A 17,376-nucleotide genomic window follows, 5' to 3' on the forward strand; every position below is an offset into this window, starting at 1 on the left:
GCCCTGCCCCAACTGCTGCCTATCCCAAGCCTGGGGCAGGCACTTGGCCAGCCAGGTGCTCAAGGAGCCAGCCTGATGCGCAGACTCAGGCCAGAACCTCAGGTATCCAGTGGGGTCCATCTCCCTCCCACCATCCCAGGATGCATAAAACAGTTTTAGGGTGGGAGACAAGAATGAGCCTGGGAAGGGGGCCTCAGTCCCTGCATACTCAGCAAAGCTCCCCCTGCTCCTGACCTGGACAACAGCTGGGTCAGGAGGTGGGGGGAGTAGGCCAGAACCCCAGTGACTAGCTGGGCTCCTGCCATATCAAGACAAACAAGGTCTGTAAGGAAAGGATGAACCTTTCCTTACCTGTTCTGCCTCACTGGCCCCCTTAGAGCCGTCCACACATTCCCAGGCCCAGGGAGACGCCTTTCCAGGGGCCCAGCAGCTCATGCAGGCCTCTCCCCATCTGTTCCCAGGTCTGTTTCCCCAGGGGGGCTGTCAGAGGGCAAGGCCACATTTGAACCACCTCTGTGGGTATAAGACCCTTGTGCAAGAGGCTGTTCTGGATGAATGAATGAGTGAGTGAATAAATGATGGAACAAACCAATGCCACCCAACCTGCAGTTCCTTCCCGCAGTAGCCTGCACCCAGCACCATCATTGTTTCTGTCCATTGAAAAGGACCTCCACTGCATGAGACCAGCCCTGGCCCTCAGCCATCACCAGACAAGAAAACTGAGGCTCAGAGGGCCCAGGGCCTCCTGGGAGGTGGCAGCACCAGGATTCAACCCTAAACAGATGGACTCGGTCTGTGCCTTAGCCTCAGGACCTGCCCAGCCTTCATTTCCAAAGACAAATACACAAGCACTCACCTGGCCCACCCCACTCCACCCCACCCTAAGGGCACAACCATGCCCATTCCTGGGACAAGGACATTCAGGTGCAGAGCAGTCGAGGGCCTAACCCAAGGTCACAGAGTCATCAGGACGCACAGCAAGGTCTCAAACTCAAATGGCTGCCTCCATCCCTCATCATCTCTTCCACACGCCAAAGCTGCCTCCTTCCCCATCAACGCAATAAAGAAGGGAAGGGGGAGGGGGAGGGGAAAGGGGAGGGGAAAGGAGAGGAGGGAAGGCCCCCCCGCCCCAACCAGCCCGCAGCCGGCTCCTTTCTGGTCAGGGAGAAAGCCTCTAATGAAGGCCCTGCAGATGCCGCGAAGCTGGCAGTGTCAGCCTGGGAGCCCCGCGGAGCTGCGGGGCGCGCAGCTCTGCTCCCAATTAGCACACAGGTCCTCCATCAAAGCGCGCGCCGGCTGCCAGGAGCAGAGGCCGGAGGGACGGCCCTGCTAGCAGCGGGAGGAGGCCATGGCTCTCTGGCAGGCCCTGGCCTCTGCTCCTTGCCTTTCTGGGGGGGATGCAAACCCCCCCAGTCCCCCACACTCACTCACACCCTCTCCAATCAGCCAGCTCAGGGCAGACGCCGTCACCCCGGGGGACACACTAATGAAGATGGCCGACATTAATCTCTTCCCTCTCCCGACAGGTCAATTTATAGTTCCATGGGGAGCCCTGGCGCTCGGCCAGAGGGCCTGACATAACTCTCCCTGTTCCCCGGGAGGACATCGGGGGTGGGCTAGATGGGGCAAGGGAGGCTGGAGACCCCCAAGACAGGACAGGGAGGGACCCTCTGCCTGAGCACCCACCATTACCATCCCAGCGAATCCAGGTGGGTAAGGACCTGGGCCCCTGAACTCAAAGGCAGAGGGTCAATCCTCGGCTTCTCAATCAAGGGCATCCTGCTCATAGGCAGAAGACCCCCAAGGAAGCAGGAGGCTTCTGACATCTGCTCCTTGTCAGCCTCAGGGGTATTCGGAGAGCCCTGTAAGGGACCCTTCTGCTTCTGCCAGCCTCCCCAGTGTTCATTCCTCAAAGACCTGTGAGCTGGCCACACAGGAGCTGGCCCTATGCTGGACCCTGGGGACACACCAACCTGGGCCCCAGCTCTCCCAGTCTGGGTCAGTGGGGTGGGGGGCAAGATGGAAGCGTCCTACCACATTGAGAGCAATAATGGAAGGATTTGCCAAGAGCTGGGGGCACCCATGGGAAAAGGCCTTCACTTCACCCACCTGACAAGGAGGTGGGAGTCTGGGAGGGCCACAGGGAGGAGGGGATGTAGCTGGGCCTTCAGGATGAGCAGTTCAGGAGGCTGGAAGACTTGGGGGAGGGGATGTGTGGGGAAGAGACCATCTCAGGCAGGGAAGACCCAGTGCTTAGGGCGTCTAAGACCAGGGTACATCCACTTCCCTGGGGTGAGGCCAGAGAGGGGGGCAGAGGAGACCGCTCAGAGGAGAGGTCCAGCCTCGAAAAGTGGCTCAGGAGGTTGGCCTAGTTTAGGTTTGTGGACAGCTGAAGAGTTTGGAAGCTCAGAGCTGCATTTAAAACGACAACTTTGGCAATGGCGTCCCAATGGACAGTCATGGATGGGGAGGAGGGGCTGGTACGTCCAGGGCAGATGGGGAATGGGGGGAGAAACGAAGGGAGGGCTGACTGGATGGACAGGCAGGTAGGAAGGCCACAGGCCTGGAGTCTCCGGTGTGGGTACGGGGTGGAAGTGATACCACAGCCCTGGGGTAGGATAAAGACTGGGGCCTGATGCTAAGCTTGTGAGCCTGGGAAGGTATCTTAGCAGGCCCCAAAGCCCGGGGCTGGGAGACGCCAGGACCCAAATGTTGGCCCGGGTTCAAAATTCTGAGCAGCACTAGACTACCTCCTGGAGGTAGTTCATCTCATTGGGCAGAGGTGAAGCCAGGGGGCTGTCCCCTTGCCAGACACTGGGGGAGGAGGCAGGGGCCTGCCAAGGACTGGGTGTGTGGCTAGGCAGCCCCACCATGCTGGACAGAGCCCTCAGGCCGGAAGCATGTGGACCAGGCTGCCCCCATCTCACCCAGTTCCAGAGCCTGACCCTACTTCCGCATTAAATTGGTGCTCCTAGAATCCCAGCCGAATGGATGACCCTTCCTCTAGGCCCTGGACCCTCCCCATTTCCTCCCCTCCTTCAGGGCTACCTACCAGGTCTCATCTAATCCCCTCGGGCACCGTGGGGGTGTCTCCTTTTCCCTAGGCTGGACACCCAAGGCCAGGGAGCTAAGGGGACTTGTTTAAAACCTCTCAGCTTCTAGGCGCTAGTCAGGAGGGAACCAGGGTCCAACTGACCCCAAAGCACACACTCTAAAGGAAAGGAGGAAAAAGAACAAGGCTGAAATAAAAAACGCAAGCGCTTACAGTGGCTGCATTATGGTGGTGGGACAATGGATGATTTTTTTTTCTTCTTTTCTACAATGAAATATTCATAGGCTCACTCTGTCGCTATGAGTGTCCTGGAGGGGTGAGCTCCCACTGTAGAGTCAAGCAGCCCCAGGGGCAAATCCTGGCTGGCCACTTGCTAGCCGGGGACCTTGAGCGAGCCATTTGCCCACTCTTAGCCTCCGTTTTCTCATCTGTACAATGGGGACAAACACCCCCTACTTCAGAGGAACGGTCACGGCTGGCGCACAGTAGGCGCGCAATAAGTGCCAGCCTTTGAGCATCACACCCCCGCGTCCTCGCCACCTGTCTGGCCTCCAGAGGGAACTTGAGACGCCCCCACGTGCCAGACGCGGATGCTGGGCGGGCATCGGGCCCCCGGGGCTGGCGCCCACCCCCCGCCCCCCGCCGCGCCCGCGCTGTCCCCTTACCCTGGCGGCCGGAGGGCCGGCATCGGTCCCGCAGGAGAGCCCGGGCAGCGGGGCCGGGCTCCGGAGCGCGGGGCGCGGGCGCGAGCAGGGCGCGCGGGGGCGCGGGCCGCGCGCTCCGGGCCGTGCGCCCCGCGGCCGCCGCGTCCTCGCCTCCAGCGCGGGCCCCGCGCGCCCCGGCCGGCCCGGGGGCAGGCCCTGCGCAGCGCCGCGCCGGGTGGGGGGCGGGCCTCGCGGGCCCTGGAGAGGCGCCCGGGCGGCGCGGGCTCCCGGCGGGCGCGGGCGGCGCCGCTGCGGTGGCCCCGCCGCTGAGTGGTGGGACGCGATTTACTGGCTGCAATTCCCGGCGCCCCTCGATGGCACTTAAGAGAGACCGGGAGGGAGCCGAGGAGAGCGGGCGGAGGGCGGGCGGGCGGAGGAGGGGCGGCGGGAGCCGTGCGCGCCGGCGGGGGAGGGGCGCGGGCGGGGGCGGGCGGGCGGGAGGTGGGGAGAGGCCCGGATGGAGGCGGCGGGCGGCCGCGGCGCGCCGGGCTGGGGTAGGGGGGGGCCCTGCCTCCAGCCCCCGCCCACCCGCGCCCAGCCCCCCACGCACGGCGCCGCTGCTGGGGGTGAGGCCAGCCCCCACTCCACCGGCTCTCCCCACCCCACACCTTCAGAAAACCGCCACCAGCCCCCCCCCCGCCCACCGTCCCTCCCTCACCGACCCCCCCTTCTAACTGGCCTGTGCCACCCCCACCCGCATCCCCACGGCCACCAGAGATCAGAAACTCTAGGCCCACGGGCCCAATCCAGCCTGAAGCCAGGCTTGCGTGACACCATAGTATTTTTTGTTTTTAATTGGAATTAATTCTCATCGTTTAAAAATCGGGAATTTTCTCATAAAAATCCACCGATCAGCTCGGTTTGGAGAAGAGAAGGCCCGGGTAGCAGCCTCCCCCTCGTGCATTCCGCTTGCCAGCCGTCTGTCAAGACGCGGGCCCGCAGCTGGCCTCAGTCCCCACTAGGCCCACCTGCCTGGCCTGGGAGGCGCGCGAGTTCTCCCGCCCAAGCCTGCCATAGCCCAGTGCCTCTCTGCAGGTCCCCCTCTGTGGATGGCCACCCCCACCCCCTAAGGCCCCTCTTCTGGGAAGCTTCCCGGGACTGCCCCCCGAGTGGCCACCCAGTCCCTCTGTGCAGCCACAGCCCCAGTGGAGGTGGTGGCGCCTGCTCCGCCCCGCCTGAGTCCTCCCTGGCTGGCACCGCGGCCTCTGCGGCTGTGCTCTCCCCACAAGGCTGCTGCTCTCTGGCTGGATTTTCCCTCCGTCCTGGCTCTGGGCCTGGCCCACAGTAGGCGCTCAGTAAGTGTTGGCTGAGCAGCAACCGAAGAAGAAAGGCCGGGATTGGGATTCCACAAGGCAGCCTGGGCCGTGGCAGGCACAGGGCACCGGTCCCTGCAGCTGATGTTCATTTTAAAAGCCCCGAATGTTCATTCGGGGTGGCTCTTGCCAACCAAGGAAGCTAATGATTTCCAAGCTCATTTTTCTCCACCTTAATCCCACTGCCAAGGCTGCCAGGCCTCTGTTGCTGCTGCCCTCAGACTGGGATCAGATCCCTCCAGAAGGTACAGTCTGCCTGGGGACTGTCCAGGAGGGCCCGCAGGGTCCAGCTGTGCCACCCTGGCACCTGTGAGGCCACAGCCAGGTCTCAGGGTCACAGGGTCTGAGGGCAGCAGCTGGCCAGTGTCCCTGGGGGCAGGAGAGAGGGACAGATTAGCTTAGACAGCCCCCCAGGGCCAACACAGCTCTACTGACTCCCCGAGCAGGTGCCGGGGTACCCCTTCATGCTGCTGCTTCCTGAGCAGAGGACAAGGGGGAGTTGGACAAGAGCTGCCCCTTCCCAGCCACCAGACGCAGCTCAGGTTTTACTAAAAATCTGTGTCACAAACCCAGCCAAACACCAGCATCCCATTTTACAGAGAAGAAACAGGTTCAGAGTGGGTGACCTTGCCAAGGTCACAAGGCTGACAGGGCACTAAGCCAGGAGCTTATGCACCCCCCAAAGTGTCCCTACCCTGAAGGGAAGCAAGACCCCCCTCAGGGTTAGATCCAGAGCTAAGTCCAGGAGGTGGGACTGGTCTGCAGTGCGGGAGAGGCAGGCACCTGCATCCCAGAGCTGTCTCCAGACAGGTCTCCCTCCTGGAGCCTTGCACAACCTGGGCAGATGCCCAGGACCGGTCCCCACCTCCTCAACTACTCCCTTGCCACAGCGGCCTGGCCAGTTGCCCTCCTCACTGAGGGGGCAGGAAAACAGGCCTAGCTCGACAGCCAGCAACCACACACAAGCCACAGACCACCTTCCTAGGCCTCAGTGTGCCCATCTGTCATGTGGGGGAACACCCCCAGCCTCTATGGGCTTTTATGGGGGAGTGGGGGCAAACAAGACAGCTGATGATGGGCAAGGAAGAGGGAAAACCGGGGAGTTAATGCTCCAGCTCTGAGCAGGTCTGGGTTCACATCCTGACTTCCCGATCACCTAGCTGTGACTCACCTGCTCGAGGCCTCAGCTCCCTCATCTGTAAAAACAGTAGGGGGGATTATAAAACCAACAGACTCAAGAGACTGTAATGAGGCTGAAAGGACAATGCATGGTCGGGACCTCAGCACAATCTGACAATCCCAAGGCCTAAGACCTGTGACCTTGAAGGTGGAAACAGGAAAAAGGAGCAGCTAAACACACGGACCCTGGAAGGTTCACATCCAGCTCTGCTGTACCAGCCTGTGTGGCCTTGGGCAAGTTACCTAACCTTACTGGCCTCAGTTGCTCTGTCTGTAAAGTGGGGTTATTAATGACAGTTCTCACCTTATCAGGTTGTGCTGGGGCTTAAATTAGGTAACTCAGGTTCTGTACTTAGAACAGCACCTGGCACCAGTAACACTCAAACAGCATTAGTTTGCTTCTCATTACTCTCGAGATTATGAAGGCAACCAGTCCCAAGCTCAAGGAGATGCTCCTGCTGTCCCCAGGAGACCGTGGACCTGATTTTTCATTCAGAAAATAATCAGACAGACCTACGTTCAAATTCTACCTCTGCCAGCTGGCACCTCTAGGCAGGCCTCAGTTTCCTCAGCTGTGAAGTGGGGACACAGCACCTACCACAGCTGCTCTCCAGCTACGCCTGAGCCTCACCCTCCCATTGCCTCTCACCAGCTCTCCAGTGAAATGAAGACAGCTCAGTTGGGGACTCTGACCACAGCCCCAACAGTGGCCACATAGGGCACCAGACCCAGAGCAGCCCCTTGTCCACATGTCTGAGAGCCCCAGGGCTGCCTAGGCAGGTGGCTGGGGGACCAGCTGAGCCTCTCAGGGCCCAGATTGTTCCAGAAGCCATGGACGGGTCCCACCTGGAGAGAGGGATGAGGGCCCCTCAGAGAGGCCTTTCCTGACCCCCTAGCTCCAGTCATTCCCGGTTTTCCTGTTTCTATGGTAACGACCATTATCTAAAGTCATCCTTCTTCACCTGTAAGTTATCTGTCTTTGCCCTCCCTCACCCAGGGTCCATGAGTGTGGGGATTTTCGTCTGTCTTGATCCCTGCTAGACCTCTAGCATCTAGAACAGTGCAAAGCACATAGTAGGTGCTCAACAAATATATGCCACTGAATAAGGATTCTCAGATGGTAACACTTAGCTAAAAGGCTGGGATGGCGGAGCCCCTGCCTGTGTGTAGCTCCCCTTCCTGGGAGACAGCCCCATCCAGCTGTGGTCCCTTCCTTCTCTCCGTCTCCCCACAGCAGGGGTGAGGAGGCCTGGAGTTGGTCGCCTCTACAGCCAGGAAGCATGTCACTTTCACTGCAGTGCAACTGGGTTTCTTGGGCGAGGGAGGGACCTGGGCAATTTTCTGGCTCACAGCTCATTCCAGAGCTGCCTGGTGACACAGACGTCCCAGCCCCCGCAGGCCCAGGGAGGCCCTGCTCCAGCAGATGCAGCCTGGGATTCCCACCCTTGTGCCACCCACTGGGGCTGAAGGGGCTTGCCGACTGAGCCCCAGGATGTCATCTGGGGGCTGGGCTTCCGTCCCCAGCCCCAGCCCCAGCCCCTCACGTGTGCACAGCACTCCCCCGTTACAGTTTACAAAGTGCGTTCACAGACATTATCACGTCGGCTCCTAAACGCCCCCTAAAAACCACAATAAATCTCTCACTCTGGCTCCCGAGCCCACCGGCTGCTGCGTAATCAGTGAGCAGAGAGGCCTCAGGGCCCAGAGCCTGCCAAAGCCGATGCAGCGCCAGCAGGGGCAGAGGGGGCTCCACGTGGGCGGGTGGCAGGTGGCGGGTGGCAGGCCCAGCTGGGGCGCTGCGGGAGCGAGGAGCCTGCCGGAGGCCAAATCCTGCAGAGGGAAAATCAAAAAATGCTGTCTCAACACAGAGTGTCTCCTGGAAGATGGGACCAGCAGGTCTTGAGGGGAGGTGATGGGGACCCAGGGGCGGGGCAAAGTCTAGGAAGGGGCTGAGTGCTCCTTAGTACTAGTAGCATCATTGAGGAGGGGTAGCTAGGAGGTAAACATGGTTCTCAGTCCAGCACTTGGGGCCCAGGGACAGTCAGCCCAGCTGGCTTCTCCCGCTCTGCTCCTCTTCATTCCTAGATAACAGCCCTCCACCAGCGCGGGCCCGCTGGCTATGGGCTCCTGCGGCAGGGCTCCCCATGTACCAAGCCTTTGCACGCTTGGCCGTTCTTTTTGTCTGCAAGATCCTTCCCGCTGTGTTGAAGTCCTAACCTTCCTTGAAGGGAAGTTGAGAACTCTTTCACCTGGAGATCCCTCCCCAGCTTCTGGAAGCCACACTTGGGCCCCAGAGCTGCATCTGGGTTCCCCTCCCTTAACTGTCACAAGTCCCTTTACCACTTTGTACCTCATGCCCCAGGACAGGGGCTGTATCGTGCTGCCTTTGCAATGGCCCAGAGCCCCCGCACACAGAAGGGGTGCCTGTGAAGGACAGTGACACGGCAATGGCATGAGGCCTCAGGCTTGTAGGAGGAGGTGAGACCCCACGTGACAGACACAGCCAGCACCGCTCCTGTGTTTGCAGTCCAGCCACTGGCCTTGGGCAGCCCCAGAGAAAGATTCCTCCAAATGTCTGAGCCGAATCAGCCAGCGGCTGCGGTTGGGTTTTGTTTTTTTCACATTTCCCTTGATTCTCAGAGTTATAGGAGCTCAACTTACAAACTATGGAAAGTTCAAGAAGTTTAAATAAGCAGGGCGAGGGAGGGCCTGGTGTAAGGGGGCGGTGGCCGCCCTGGCAGGCTTCCCTCCCGCAGCCTGCCCCGTAAGCCTTGGGCTGGACCTCCAGGCCGCAGAGGTGGCTGATCTGTCACAGTGGCGGTTGTGGCAGTGTCACAGCAGGCGTGAAGCAGGTGGCAGCTTCTCTGTGGTCACCTATGAAAGGATCTAGCATTTCTGCTTTCCCTGGTTATCAAAACCAGCTGCCAGACCTGAGCCTTCGTCGGGGGTCCGGGGGCACCATAGGCCCTGTGAAGTGTTCATGCTGCGATGTCTGAAGCCTGATAGAGGCAGAGGGAGTGGGGGAACTGGAGGTGGGAGGTGACTCATAGGGCAGATGTCCTCCCTCCCAGGGGACACTGGACCCCCTCCATGAGACCCTTGAGCCCACAGCCAGAGGACTAGGAGAGCAGAGCCCAGGCAGCCCCAGGGCCTGGCTCCTTGGCCTGGTATCCCAGCTCCTTCCCCCAGGAAGGGACTTGTATCCAGAAGCACCAAGAATTCTTACAATGTAACAATCAAAGGACAAGTAGACCAATTTTTTTTTTTTTTTTTTTTTTGAGACTGAGTCTCGCCCTGTTGCCCAGGCTAGAGTGCAGTGGCGCAGTCTTGGCTCACTGCAACCTCTGCCTCCCGGCTTCAAGCAATTCTCTGCCTCAGCCTCCCGAGTAGCTGGGATTACAGGCGCCCATCACCACACCTGGCTAATTTTTTGTATCGTTAGTAGAGACAGGGTTTCACTCGAACTCCTGACCTTGTGATCCACCCGCCTCGGCCTCCCAAAGTGCTGGGATTACAGGGGTGAGCCACCACGCCCAGCCCAAATAGACCAATTTTTAAATGGGCAAAAGATTGGAATAGAATTTCTCCAAAGAAGATATTCAAATAGCCAGGTGCAGTGGTTCACGCCTGTAATTCCAGCACTTTGGGAGGCCAAGGTGGGCAGATCACCTGAGGTCAGGAGTTTGAGATCAGCCTAGCCAACATGATGAAACCCTGTCTCTACTAAAAATACAAAAATTAGCTGGGTGTGGTGGCAGGCGCCTGTAGTCCCAGCTACTTGGGAGGCTGAGGCAGGAGAAATGCTTGAACCTAGGAGGTGGAGGTTGCAGTGAGCCGAGATCACATCACTTCCTGGGTGACGGAGTGAAGCCGTGTCTCAAAAAAAAAAAAAAAAAATGCTTGACATCATTAGTCACTAGTCAAAATCACAATGAGAAGCTATTTAATACCCACTGGGATATCAAAAAGACAAGCAATAACACGTGTTGGTGAATATTTGCAGAAATTGGAATACATGTGCTTTGCTGGTGGGGATATGAAATGGTGCAGCCACTGTGAAAACTATCTAGCCATTTAGCAAAATATTAAAAAATGAGTTATTCTATGACCTAGCAGCTTCACTCCTAAGTATACACACCCAAAAGAAGGGAAAGTATATGTCCACATGAAAACCTGAACACAAATGTTTCCAGCAGCATTTTTTTTTTTTCCTGAGATGGAGTTTCAGTCTTGTTGCCCAGGTTGGAGTGCAATGGCGCGATCTCAGCTCACTGCAACCTCTGCCTCCCAGGTTCAAGTGATTCTCCTGCCTCAGCCTCCCTAGTAGCTGGGATTACAGGCATGTACCACCATGCCCAGCTAATTTTTGTATTTTTAGTAGAGACGAGGTTTCACCATGTTGGTCAGGCTGGTCTCGAACTGCTGACCTTAGGTGATGCACCTGCCTTGGCCTCCCAAAGTGCTGATATTACAGGCATGAACCACCATGCCTGGCCCCAGCAGCATTCATGAGCTCCGTAAAGTAGAAACAACCCATATGTCCACTCACGGATGAATGGATAAACAAGATGTGGCATATCCATACAGGGGAATATTATTCAGCCATAAAAAGGAGTGAAGTACCCATTCATGCTACTACATGATGAATCTTAAAACACGTTATACTAAGTGAAGGAAGCCAGACACATATTGTCTGGATTCCATTCATTTAAAATGTCCAAAATTGGAAAATCCATACAGACAGAAAGTAGATTAGTGGTTGCCAGGGGCTGGAGAAAAGGGGGTATTGGAGAGTGATTTCTAATGGATATGGAGTTTCTTTTGGAGATTATTGAAATGTTTTGGAATTAGATATCGGTGATGATTAAAAACCACTGAATTATATGCCTTAAAAGGATGAATTACATGGTATGTGAGTTTTATCTTAATAAAACCGTTTATTATTTATTTATTTAGAGACAGTCTCGTTCTGTCCCCCAGGCTGCAGTGCAGCGTTGTGATCACGGCTCACTGCAGCCTCGAACTCTTGGGCTTAAGTGATCCTCCCGCCTCAGCCTCATGAGCAGCTGGGACTACAGGCATGCATCATTACACCTGGCTAATTTTTTAAATTTTTAGTAGAGAAGAGTTCTCACTATGTTGCCCAAGCCTGTCTCAAACTACTGAGCTCAAGGAAGCCTCCCACCTTGGCCTCCCACAGTGCTGTGATTACAGATGTGGGGCACCATGCCTGGCCAATAAAACTGTTTTTTCAAAAAATAGGGTCCCCACACCTCAGTGTATTCCACAGGCCCCTGGGAGCCAGCCCTGCTCTCTGCCCAGGCTCAGCCCCTGCCCGTCTGAAGCCACCATCCTGGGACAATGAGACACAATGGGGGCAGGGATGCCAGGAGCAGACATGCTGAGGTGGTCAGGGCTTCCTTCACTGGGTCCAGCTGCGTCCTGCCTTGGACCTTTCGCTCTGGCTGTTCCTTCTTCCTGCAGTACTCTTCCCTTTGTCCTGCTCATCCTCCAGAGCTCAGCTCAGTGTGCTGGTCCGCAGAGGGGCCTTGCCTGACCCTACACCCTTGTAACTGATTCTCAGTCTCAGTCCTCTCCCAGTTCCCAACGTTTGACACACTCATGGGGCCAGCGCAAAGCGGATGTACAGTCAACGTTATGTGTGAAGCAGGGGCAAGTAGCTCAGTGAGAGGCTGATGGTGTTTAGGAGGGGTGAGTTGCTGGGGGAGTGGACATCCACCCCACGAATCAGGAAGCCACGAGGATGAGGAGGGGGCGAGCTGGACTCAGATTCTAGAATGATCCCTTTGGTTGTTCTGCAGGGGATGGACCAGCAGTACCAGGCTGGAGACATGAGGCCGGATAGAGGCCATGGCCTTACTCCAGGCCTGGAGAGGCAGGGCCCAGCCTTGGGCAGAGGATGCACTGGAGGAGGGGAGGGGTACACTTCAGAGAAATTTGGGAGCCAAAATCAGAGTGACTTGGGGATGGCAACAATGTGAGGGAGGGGGAGCCCAGGATGGCACCAGGTTCTGGTGGTGTGAAGGGCCAGGTAAGGATGGGGACGTTTCTAAGTTCGGGAGCACTGTAGGAGGAGCACATCTGGTGTGGCTGACTCTGAGAGGCTGACTCTGAGACCCCAGCAAGCAGTGCCACCCCCACTTATTAAGTCCATCCTCGTACCCCATGACACTTCCCATGTCCATCTCCCTTGACATCCAATTGCCGAGGTCAGGTCTCCACAGCCCCTACCTGGTCAAAGCCTCCTGCCGTCAAACCAGGTGCCTTTTCTCATTTGTCCTCCATGGTGCCAACAGTTAAAATCAGCACAGCTTGGTCATTCTCCAGCTCAGAAACCTTTGATTGCTCCCTACTGCTCTCTGAACAAAGTCCAGATGCTCCAACTAGGTCCATGAGACCCTCCAGGGCCGGCCCACTTGGCTTTGCAGCCTCCCCTGCGCCTGCCCCGTTCCCGCACTCCCATCCCACCCCGCACACTCTCCTCTGCTCGGTGCCTTTGCTCCTGCCACACTTCCCACCCCAGATGCCCTGCCCCTTGCTCCCTTTCCCGAGTGAGCCTCAGCAGCAGGGAGCCTCCACTCTAGTAGTCTTTGCTGGAACCCAAACCAGGGGACGTGGCTGGACCAGGAATTTTTTCTTTTTGTTCATTTAATTTAAAAAAAAATTAAAAAAAAAAAAAACTTTTTAGAGACAGGTTCTCTCTCTGTTGCCCAGGCTGGAGTGCAGTGGTGCAATCATAGCTCACTGCAACCTCAAACTCCTGGGCTCAAGGGATTCTCCCGCCTTAGCCTCCTGAATAGCTGGGACTACAGGTGCACACCACCACACCTGGCTAATTTTTAAATTTTTTGTAGAGACGGGCTCTCCGTCTCAAGACCCAGGCTGGTCTTGAACTCCTGAGCTCAAGTGATCCTCCCGCCTCAGCCTCCCAAAGTGATGGGATTACAGGCATGAGCCACTGTGGTTGGCCAGTTTTTTCTGATAGTGACTTTATTTTAAATGACATAGAAATATGTAACAATCATAGTGGGACATGGTGGTGCACACCTGTAGTCCCAGCTACTCAGGAGGCTGAGGTGGGAGGATCCTGTGAGCCCAGGAGTTCAAGGCTGCAGTGAGCTGTGTTCGCACCACTGCACTTCAACCTGGGTGACAGAGTGAGACCCTGTTTCTTAAAACAATTTTATTTAATAATTAAAAAAAGACCTTAAATTGGAAAGATCATATTGTGCGCCTGGTTGAGAAGTTGTCCCAGGCTCAGACACACAATGTCAAAGTCCTGGAGAACAGGGACCCTGTCTGTCAAGTTCATGGATGTGGCCCCAGCACCTGGGATCACTTGTCTGGGTGCCAAGGTGGGGTGGGGGGAATGGTGAGAAGAGGAATGGGCATGGAGAGTAGGGAAGGAAGGAGGGAGGACAGGAAGGAGGGTGGGAGATATTGGGGGTTGAGTGGGTGGGTGGGGGGATGAGTGTGGGGGCGTTCATACCAGCCCACGGGCCACTTTTTTTTTTTGAGATAGAATCTCGCTCTGTTGCCCAGGCTGGAGTGCAGTGGCGCGATCTCAGCTCACTGCAACCTCCGTCTCCTAGATTCAAGCGATTCTCCTGCCTGCCTCAGCCTCCCAAGTAGCTGGGATTACAGATGCCTGCCACTACGCCTGCCTAATTTTTGTATTTTTAGTAGAGACAGGGTTTCACCATGTTGGCCAGGCTGGTCTCGAACTCCTGACCCGAAGTGATCCGCCGGCCTCGGCTTCTTAAAGTGCTGGGATTACAGGCATGAGCCACCTCGCCTAGCCACCCATGGGCCACTTTAGGCCCAGCCCCTAGTCCAGAGCTCAGAGAGGCCAGGATGGGATCCACATAGTCCTATGAACTGCTGGGGTGCAGAGGTCCCCAGCTCTCCGATCCACAGGGTTGCCAAGCTGGAACCCCCGCTTGGCCATGGGCACCTGACCATTTGGCATCCTTGTCCTGTAGCCTCCCTAAGGGCCTCAGCTGAGCCTGTAGGCCCGGCTGGCCTTCCAGCCAAATTGACCAGATCTCTCGGGAATCATCCTTGACACCTCTGCTCACTCCCTTTCTCCTACATCCAATCCATCAGCAAATCCTGTTAGATTATTTTCAGAGCCTCCTCTCTGTCTCCCTGTCCTGCCCTGGCCCTTCCCTCCATCTATTCCCAACTCAGCAGCCAGAGGGATCCTTTTAAATGGTGCATCCGGGAGGCCTCACCATCTGGCCCCCATTTCCTCCCTGAGCTCATCTGCCACCTCCTCCCTGCCACTTCCCTGCAGCCACATTGGCTCCTGTTACTCCCCGACTGTGCCAGGCACGCTCCCCGCTCAGGGCCTTTGCTCTCTGCCTGGAAGGAATGCTCTTCCCCCAGAGCTACCTTCTCACCTCCTCACCCGCTTCCTGTCTTTGCTCAGATGCCACTTTCTCAATGAGACCTTCCATGGACACCTATTTATAATTGAAAAAAACAAATGTATCCTCTTTCTGCCCTTCCCTGTTTTATTTTTCTCCTTAGCACTTAGCATTCTTGATCACAATATATGTTGCTTCCTTATTATGTTTTTTGTCTGTTTCTGTCCATTGGAATGTAATCTACAGGGGGGCAGGGGTGTTATCTGTCTTGTCCACTGTTGTGTCCCCAGCACAGAGCATGGGGCCTATAGGGCTCACATTAGATGCTCCAAAGACACGTGCAGTATGAATGAATGAGTGAATGAATAAACGAACCTCGGCCGGGCGCAGTGGCTCACACCTATAATCCCAGCACTTTGGGAGGCCGAGGCAGGCAGATCACAAGGTCAGGAGTTTGAGACCAGCTTGGCAAACATGGTGAAACCCCGTCTCTACTAAAAATACAAAAATTAGCTGGGCATGGTGGCACGTGCCTGTAATCCCAGCTACTTGGGAGGCTGAGGCACAAGAATCGCTTGAACCCGGGAGGCGGAGGTTGCAGTGAGCCGAGATAGTGCCACTGCACTCCAGCCTGGGTGACTGAGTGAGACTCCATCTCAAAATAATTAATTAATTAATTAATTAATTAAAAAAACAAAAACAAAAACAAAAAAACAAATTTCTCTGAGGTCCAGGCTTGTTCCTCCTGGCCTGGCCTGCCCTAGGCCCCATGCGGTCCCACCTGCTGCCTTGGTCCCCCACTGCTCTAGCCTGCTATGTGCCACTTTACTGCCCCTACTGAAGGCTGCCAGACAGGCACAGCCACGGGAAGCACCGAAAGTTGAGTTCAACAGAAGATGATCCAGGGCTGGCCCATCTCCACCGGGTTCAGAACCATTACACAGCACCTTCTCCAGCAGGCCCAGGTGCACCCCAGTGCCTGGACTCCTCTGACCGCCACTCCTAGCGTCAGAGGAGTCCAGGCACTGGACCACCACTTTGCGTTTCTTCCCCCCTTTACTTCTCCATACTCATTTCCTACTTGAGCCTCAAATCCAGCCAGACAGACAGACAGAGTGCGCACAACAGGGTCATGGGGGCCATTGCACAAATGAGGAAAGGAGCTGAGAAGTCACATGGGTTGCCCAAGTCCTCCCCTACTCTCCCCACCCCATGCCCCTGCCTGATGAAGTTGGATCGGGCGTGCTGGCTGGCCAGGACATTGTGTGGGCACGGGGAGTCCTCAAGCCCCATCCCACCCCATGGATGCTGACAGCTGGGAGACTGAGGCCAAAGGCAGCCCCACTGCAGCACTGAACAGGGACTTTATGCGGGGCCGTGGATGTGGAGGACCTGGAGGCCTGGAGACCTGGAGGAGCTTGTCAGCCGCAGAGGTTGTGAGTGTGTGTGTGTAGGTGTGGTAGGTGTGTGTATGTGTGCTTGTGTGTGCAGGTGTGGTAGGTGTGTGTATGTGTGCTTGTGTGTGCGCACATGTATGTACATGTGTGTATTATAGGGCATAGGACTCATGAAGTGACAGATCACCATGGGGTCCCCAAATCCACGCCCCTCCCCCCAGCAACTCCAAAGGGTAGCCTGGAGATAGGAAGGGCACCCAGGAGGGAGAGAAGGGGGTTTCTGGACCATTCAACAAGGGGCATCACAGAACAGGATCTTAACCAGTGTATGGCACTGCAAAGTCAGCCCGGTGCAGGTGCAAAACCCAACTGCTCAAGTACTCGCTGCAGTTTAGGCAGGCGGCCTAGTCTCGCTAAGCTTCAATTATATTATCTGCAAAATGGGCCTAATAATTCCCATGTCACAGGGTGGTCAGAATAAAACGAGATGCAGGTTGGGCGCAGGGCCTCACTCCTGTAATCCCAGCACTTTGGGAGGCCGAGGTGGGAAGATCATCTGAGGTCAGGAGTTCGAGACCAGCCTGGCCAACATGGTGAAACCCCGTTTCTTCTAAAAATACAAAAATTAGCCAGGTATGGTGGCACGTGCCTGTAGTCCCAGCTACTCGGGAGGCTGAGGCAGGATAATCGCTTGAACCTGGGAGGCAGAGGTTGCAGTGAGCCGAAATTGGGCCACTGCACTCCAGCCTGGGCAACAGAGCAAGACTCTGACTCAAAAAACAAAACAAAACAAGATACAGTGCACACTCAATAAATGATCACTATTTAGTTTGTTGCTAGAATGGGCTGTCCTTTCATTCTAGAATCACTCAGTGCTCCCTGAGCCCTGATCCAGCCTTGCTAGGAGCTGGGAACCAGACAGGAGGCCTTGCCTTCAAGGGACTCGCACATCATAGTTATAATAACGACATGCATGAATGTGTGTGTCCCAGCTGCCTGCCTTTCCGAGGCCGTGTGGTTTGCCGCTTTATAAGCACAAAGTCATCGAATCCCCGAGAGAATACAACATATTGGGGGCTGCTACCATCATCTTGCTGATGAAGAAACAGAGAGGTGAAGGAACTTGTTCAGGATCATCCAGTGGACAAGGTCCAGAGCCAGGATCTGAAACAAAGATCTCACCCCCATGCTCACGCAGGACAGAAACCTGCACAACCTGGGTCATTAACTGCTCAAATCAAGGTAGCACTTGGGGCTGTGGGAGCACTGGGGAAAGGAGCAGCTTAAGGGGAGTTCAGGAAGGGACTCACAGGGGACACTAGTGAGCAGGGACTTAGAGGC

At 56.3% G+C, this 17,376-nt stretch overlaps 1 protein-coding gene across 1 annotated transcript in view; it reads right to left on the reverse strand.

Moving 5' to 3' along the window:
• The window catches only part of TCF20 (transcription factor 20), a 181,242-nt gene extending 177,458 nt beyond the window's left edge, over positions 1-3,784 (reverse strand). The window contains exon 1 of the mRNA XM_054543561.2: positions 3,718-3,784. The gene's annotated coding sequence lies outside the window, so the exon portion shown is untranslated. The remainder of the gene's footprint in view (positions 1-3,717) is intronic.
• Positions 3,785-17,376: the final 13,592 nt, after the last annotated feature.

The sequence above is a fragment of the Pongo abelii genome, chromosome 23 (genome assembly GCF_028885655.2).
Source record: "Pongo abelii isolate AG06213 chromosome 23, NHGRI_mPonAbe1-v2.0_pri, whole genome shotgun sequence".
In the NCBI taxonomy this organism is placed as follows: Eukaryota; Metazoa; Chordata; class Mammalia; order Primates; family Hominidae; genus Pongo; species Pongo abelii.